Source organism: Staurois parvus, unplaced genomic scaffold (assembly GCF_062004578.1).
Source record: "Staurois parvus isolate SC_StPar_1 unplaced genomic scaffold, SC_StPar_1.0 ptg000678l, whole genome shotgun sequence".
NCBI lineage: Eukaryota > Metazoa > Chordata > Amphibia > Anura > Ranidae > Staurois > Staurois parvus.
Window position 1 is genome coordinate 2482990 of NW_028318474.1, and position 6986 is coordinate 2489975.

Here is a 6986-nt window from a genome sequence, read left to right on the forward strand (position 1 = left end):
TATAACAGAATGTGATAAATATTTTTTTTTTCAAAATTCTCTGTCTTTTTTGTTTATATAATAAAAAATAAGAAACCCAGTTGTGATAAAACACCACCAACAGAAAGCTCTATTTGTGTGAAACGTGATAAAAATTTTATTTGGGTGCAGTGTTGCATGTCCGCACAATTGCCAGTTAAAGTAGAGCAGTTTAGTGCTAAATAGCAAAAAATTCCCTGGTCATGAAGAAGGTGAAACCTGGAGCTCAAGTGGTTCAACTGAAGGTCAAAACAGAATGGTACAATCATAATGTCCTCCCTGTGCCTGCTTGGATTTCCTCCGGGTACTCCATTTTCCTCCCACGCTCAAAGACATGCTCCAGCTTGGCAGGTGCTCAGCATTGGAGTGCAGATCACTGGAGTAATGATGCCTACTATAGAGATTTCCAGTCTGGGGTCATCGGCCAGGTATGGCATATACGTAATTACATTGATCTGAGCGAATCACGGCGGTCACATGACCCTAAACCCCGCCTCCCGGCTTCTGAAACTCTTAAAGGGCTGGGAGGTACCGGCGTAAAGGGGTTAAAATTTTATATGAACACGGGGGAAGTCATATTTGTTCATTACCTATGCAGAGTCTTCTTCCTGCTTTGCTGTGTTTGTGATTTAGCCTCCATTCACATCCAGTAAGTTCTTATGGAAGTGCTTATACAGGAGTTTTTAATTGGGCATTTTTCAAGCATTATATTTAGGGTTTTACCAATATTGATATCCATATCGGTGCCGATACTAAGCATTTGCAAAAGTACTCGTACTCATGAAAATGCTCCAATACCTAAAACCGATCCTTCTTTGTACGGTGTCATTTGAGCCTATACAAGATCAAGGGCTCAAATCAATTAAGGGCAAAGAATTGCACGTGGTTTGAAAAGGAATGTAGTGGGATTTTTGTCCGAATCACATGTGATTTCCCTACAGGTGCAGTGCGATTTGAGCCAATTCATTTTGTATCTAATGGCCCCATTGCAGGAATGGAGATGAATAGTCTGTGAACTTTAGTTCTGCTTTAAAATTGTGTTTGCAAGGATGGGGAAATCTAGGTATTGCACGGCCCTGTGGTGCCTATTATTTTACAGGACATTAAAACTATTTTTATATTACAAATAAAAGAAAATTTGTTCTTTATAATTTACCCAATTTTTATGCTGTCTGGTGCTCACAAATGCTGGCTAGAATATCCACTTGTCCTCCAGAAGATTTACCCCCCTTCATGACAAGGCCAAGGCCAGGCTTTGACTGACAATTGCACGGTCATGCCTCACTGTACACAAATGAAATTTATTTATTTATTATTTTTTTTACCACAACTACAGCTTTCATTTGGTGGTATTTGATCACCACTGGTTTTTTTTTTGCGCTATAAACGAAAAACACCAAAAATTTTGAAAAAACAAAAATAATTTTTTACTTTTTGCTATAAAACATATCCCATAAAAAAAGAGAATACACCTTTGTCATGAATTTAGGCCAAAATGTAATCTGCCACATGTCTTTGGTAAATTAAGTGTATGTTAATTGGGCTGCGTGAAAATTATAGTGTCTACAAATGATGGTGTATATATACTGGAATTATTTTTGTTTTATTATTTTTATTACTAGTAATGGCGGCGATCAGCAAATTAGTGGGACTGTGATAGTATGGCGGGCATTTTGACATTAAGTAACTGACACTAATATGACCAATGACACTAAGACTATGCTAATAAAATGCACTGATACTGTACTAATGACACTGGGCAGGAAAGGGGTTAACATCTGGGGCGATCAAAGGGTTAACTGTATTCCTAACTATATGTGATATGTGTACTGTGTGCTTTGCAGGGATACAAAAACTGGCTCATCCCCACTGTCAATAGAGAGATCTGTGTTGTTTACCAAGGAAGTTCTGATATCCTATTTGTTGTAAAGTGTGCTGGAAAGGGTATATACCAGTGAGCAGAGGGTCCTTCAGAATTTCTAGTGTTACTATGTGGTTACACCCCCTTAGCACCTGATGGATAAATGCATGTACTAGCTATTGGGTTTGAGCACAGGTATACCTTGTTTGTTTGCCAATGAAGATCTCTCTCCTGTCAGTAGCTCTGACGATCGGTGGGTCCCAGCCGTGAATCATTGGCCAAGACCCACTGATCAGCATGACAGGGAGCCAATGACAGCACGGGTAGGCGGGCGCGCACTCCCTACCTGGAAGAGCAAAATCATGTGTGTATAACAGTGGATATAAAAAGTCTACACACCCCGGTTAAAATGTCAGGTTTCTGTGATGTAAAAAAATGAGACAAAGATAAATAATTTCAGAACTTTTTCCACCTTTAATGTGATCTATAAACTACAACTCCATTAAAAAACAAACTAAAATCTTTTAGGGGGGGAGTAAACATAAAAAAACTAAAATAATATGGTTGCATACGTGTGCACACCCTTAAACTAATATTTTGTTAAAGCAACTTTTGATTTGATTCCAGCACTCAGTCTTTTTGGGTATGAGTCTATCAGCATGGCACATCTTGACTTGGCAATATTTTGTCCACTCTTCCTTGCAAAAACACTCCAAATCTGTCAGATTGCGAGGGCATCTCCTGTGCACAGCCCTCTTCAGATCACCCCACAGATTTTCGATCGGATTCAGGTCTGGGCTCTGGCTGGGACTTTTATATCCACTGTATGTGATTTTGAGCAGCCGGCTTGCACTGTAGTAGTAAACGTACAGTGCGTGGACGTCAAGCAGATATACAAGCTCTTCCTTCTCTTCTCAGCTCCCAATTGACAAATGAAGGAGATCCCTGTTAGGACAGGGTATTGTGGGGAGGTTACTTTGAGCTTAACTGAACTCTAGAATTTGTGCCCAAAATAAGCCAGACAGAGCACAAAGTACTAGCCACCAGTATTGGCTAGTATGTGCCAGTCTTCCCCCATTACTGACTTCCTATTGTTCTGCACTGTATCACTATGTGGAGGTGGCCATTTGGTAGGGGCAGGGCTTTGCTTCCTGATGTTACAGCCTCCAGCACGGAGAACTGGGAGCAGCACTATAGAGGCAGCACCAAAATCACTTGAAATCTCCTGAGATCTTGTAGTCATAGGCAGCAGTGCCTTAGATCTTGCACTGCAGATATACAGATGTGAAGCAGTAAGTAAAGGAGTGCCTAGGCACACTCACATACCAGTAAGCGCACAGCTATTTTTCAGAAGGTAATTAAGATAGAAGGTGTATTTTTCAGGATATTGCTTAGGTACAATTAAAGGAGAACTGTAGGCAAAACTTTTTTTTTTTTCATTTTGGATAGAGTAACGGAGGGTTATAACACCTGTCAGATTTTTTTTTTTTTTTTCGCTTTGTCCCATTGCAATGATTTCCCTTTATTTCCTGTTCCATAACCAAACAGGAAGTGAGAACAAATCCCAGAAAATTAAGGGAATTCCTCAGGGACCCCCAGATCCCCATTGGAAGAATTCCCCTCTATTGCTTTTCTGGGGCAACCCAAAATTTTGAATTTTGTTTTACCTTCACTTTCAATAAAAAATTGTAAATAGGACAAATAGAGAGGGAGAATCTCATTTACAGGGGCACACAGAGCAATAAAAACTGACAGGGGTTCTAATTTCTCTCCATTCTATCCAAAACTAGAAAAAAAAGTTTTGCCTTTAGTTATACTTTAAAGTGGAGTTCCACCCCAAACTGGAAGTTCCACTTATCTGCCTCCCCCGCCTCCGTTGCCACATTTGGCACCTTTTGGGGGGAGCCGGTATCTGGTATTGACAGGTACCCATGCCCACTTCTGGAAGACGAACTTCCAGCTCTTTTCGCCGAATAGGAGCATCTTGTAGGCAGTCTCTCTCTGCATCACACATCGTGAGACTTTAGAAGTGGACACCCACATTTTTTCCCACTGCCGTAGGGTAAGAGAGCAATTGAGAATGTTTGCTCATTTGTGCATGTATAGGTGACTGGTCTCAGATATTGGAATAGATTCGTATAGAATTTTATAGATGGCTTAAATTAGGTGTGGAGCATATGAGCCCTGGGCACTTACGGTATAAGTGTGAAACTAGTGGGTTTATCCCTGCAAGTTAATTACATTTTTGTTTATTATTGGTTCTTTTTTTAGCAGAAGGTAAAAAAAAGGTTTCAAAATTTTCAGTTCATTTTTTGTTTTTATAATAAAAAAATGCAGTGGTGATCAAATACCATTAAAAGAAATATCTAGTTGTGTGAAAAAGTGACAAAAATTGCATTTGGGTCCAGGGTTGCATGATTGCGCAATTGCCAAAGTAGCACAGTGCCGAATAGCAAAAAATGGCCTGGTCATGAAGGGGGTAAAATCTTCTGATGCTTAAGTGGTTAAAGAAGGATCCTAAACAACCAATTGTTTTTTTTATATGTTCCTTCTTTTTTATGTATTCCTTATTAAGACCCCATTCATATTTCAGTGTTTTTGTCGCGTTTATACCTACATGTGACAACGCTCAACAAGTAGAAATCCATTTATTTAAATTGTACCTGCTCACATTAGTTCATATTAGTAAACTCTATCGCTTGAAGTGTGTTTCCTGTTGTTGAATGAAATGCAGGAGCTGCTTTTGGGTAGATTGGTGGATATTTAGTCTCATGGAATTCAATAGCCGCATCTGAGTATGTGCAAGACAAGCATTTATGCGCAGTTATATGAGCATTTTTCAGCTAGGCTCCTCTTCCACCTGAAGCTTACAAAACACTTGCAAAACACATGAATAATGCTTACAAAAAACATGTATATGTGCGACAAAACACAGAGAAATTACTGGCAAATCGCTTGAAATATGTTTGGCTCAGGTGTAAATGCAGCCATAAAGTATAAATAAAGACAATTTTTTTGAGTAGAGTGGAGTAGAAACGGATTAGATCTGTGCCCCCATTTTGCCTTGTTTCACACTGGATCCGAATTTGAAATCGTGCGACTTCACTTGAAGTCGCACAATTTCAAAGCCGCTTGTCCGTGTGATTTCAGGCGTGACTTGGCTGACATCTGTGTGATCTCTATGCAGGTCGCAAATGAAATTGCAAAAAATAGTGCAGAAACCTTTTTTTGAAAATCTGTGCAGAACTGCAAAGTCAGAGACACGTTGATTTCAACGATTCTCTTGCTGACAATAGAATGCGACTTGTCATGCGATTTGAAACTGTCAGATCGCATGACAAGTCACACCGATGTGAATCAGCTTAGGGAGATTGACTCTATACTGTCTATCATTTTCATCCGTTATCATTGAAAGTGAAAATACAAGAAAATCCCGAATGTTGGGTTGACACCAAAGCAGGAAGAGAGGAGAAATCTTCCAATAAGGGCACTAGTTCTAGTGACACCCCGGTTTTTCCTCACTTTTGAGAGATTTTCTCTCACTTCGGGTATTGGCTATGGGACTGGAAGTGAAGGGAAATCTCCCTATGGGACACAAATGGCAGAAAAACAACCTGACAGGTGTTCTAACCTTCCCTTACTCTATCTAAAGTGAAAAAATAAAGTTTTGTCTTAGATTTACTTTAAGGGCTCATTCACATGGGCACTCAGCTCCATACAGCAAGAAGAGGCATTTCTTAGGTTTCCTGCCCCAGTGCTGCGCTGTGTGCAGGCACCCCATACAAAGTGAATGGCCACACATTGGCTGTATGGACTTGCGCAGTTTGACAGGTATGAAGGGCCAGGTGCAGCTCCTGTGCGTCCGGGTGCGTTCACCTTTCAAACTTGGCTGTGCTGGTGAGTCCATACAGCAAACAGCTCAGAACTAGTACATAAAGTAAACAGATGTTACTTGACGAGCGCCTATGTGATTGAGCCCCAAGGTTTACAGTCTTTTCTAGTATATGATGACCCCTCACAGTGCATGTTATGAAGGAAGTAGAGAATCTACTCAGTGGCCCTGCATTGTATGCAGTAAAAAGAAGCTGAGGGGATAAAGGCCGGTACGAGTATCCTGCGACCCAGGTTGTGGTTTAGAGGACCTTTGGTTAAGTGGGGGTCTTTGTTCAGTCTTCATACGTAGATTTAGGAGACGTTATGGCGGTCAGTTACACTTTCACTGTATTGCTTATATTTGCGGTGACTTGTGTTCTACATGCTGGTTCGATGTATAACCTTCCCAGTGAGGATAAAGGCCTAGTTCACCTTTACCAAAAAACTAGCTATGTAGATAAAAACAAAGTGTTCAGCTCTGACTAAAGTGAAATAATACCCTTGCTATGGATGTGGGCCATTTATGTACCTTATCTGCACGGGCATGTTTTTTTTGGTAAATGTGAAGTAACCCTTTAATGACTTGGAATATGCTGGATCTTCACGTAGGTTGCCATTTGACCCTAGGCCAGGCATGGTGTGGTATGGGCTGGCTACCTTTTCCAGAAAATAGGCGGTGCAGTCTGGGGGCTCCAGCCCATATTAAAAAAAACTGCAGCTTTGTAAAATGTTCATTCATGTTATTGTCATAGCGGTAGGCCATTTGAGCTCCTCAGAAGCCTCAGCTAAAAAACTCCCAGTTAGCAACCCTCATGTCCGGACTGTTGCTAGGATATGAAAACCGTTGGATGATAACTGCCGGCAGTACAGGAGCAAAGACCAACAGTTTTCCTGTGCTAGCAGCAAGGCAGGATGTGGGGGCCCCTGACTGGGGTTTTTCCAGCCAGGCCTCTGAGGGTCCCAAATGGCACAGCAGTGGGTGAGCTCAGCAATGTGAGAGAGAGAGAGAGAGAGCGCAGTGTACAGTCAGGGGGTTCAATGAGGAGAACGCTCTCTCCTGTGATGCTGGGGGCGAGTGTCCATTGATTGGAGCGTTCTAGCAACAGGACAGGATGGGGCACAGCTAAGGCCTACAGGTAAGGCTTCATAACTAATCCCAGTATATCAAAGCTGCGCAGTGTTTTTGATCACACTGGGGCCCATATTGGGGCCCCTTGACATTTTTTATTGAACT